We start from the raw sequence: 309 nt of genomic DNA on the forward strand, positions 1-309 counted from the left end.
TCATTTTATTGAAGTAAAATAACAATAACAGCAATGACAATAATAATTAATAATCTTGACTCTTCACTATACAAATCCATACTCCTAAAGTCATTTCACAGTTGGGAACCTTTGCTCTTAAGCTTTCTAGACAAGTTTCATCCACTGGAGGGTAACTCAGGTTGGAACCCAAAGCCCTGGTCACACATCCATGTACCAAAAGAAAGATTCACCTGCTTCAAGCATGAGGTGCCTTGTACTAATTCTTTTTTCTTTACTGTTGGTATGTATGTATGTATGTATGTATGTATGTATGTATGTATGTATGTA

This window comes from Grammomys surdaster, unplaced genomic scaffold, assembly GCF_004785775.1.
Source record: "Grammomys surdaster isolate TR1022 unplaced genomic scaffold, NIH_TR_1.0 336, whole genome shotgun sequence".
Lineage (NCBI taxonomy): Eukaryota > Metazoa > Chordata > Mammalia > Rodentia > Muridae > Grammomys > Grammomys surdaster.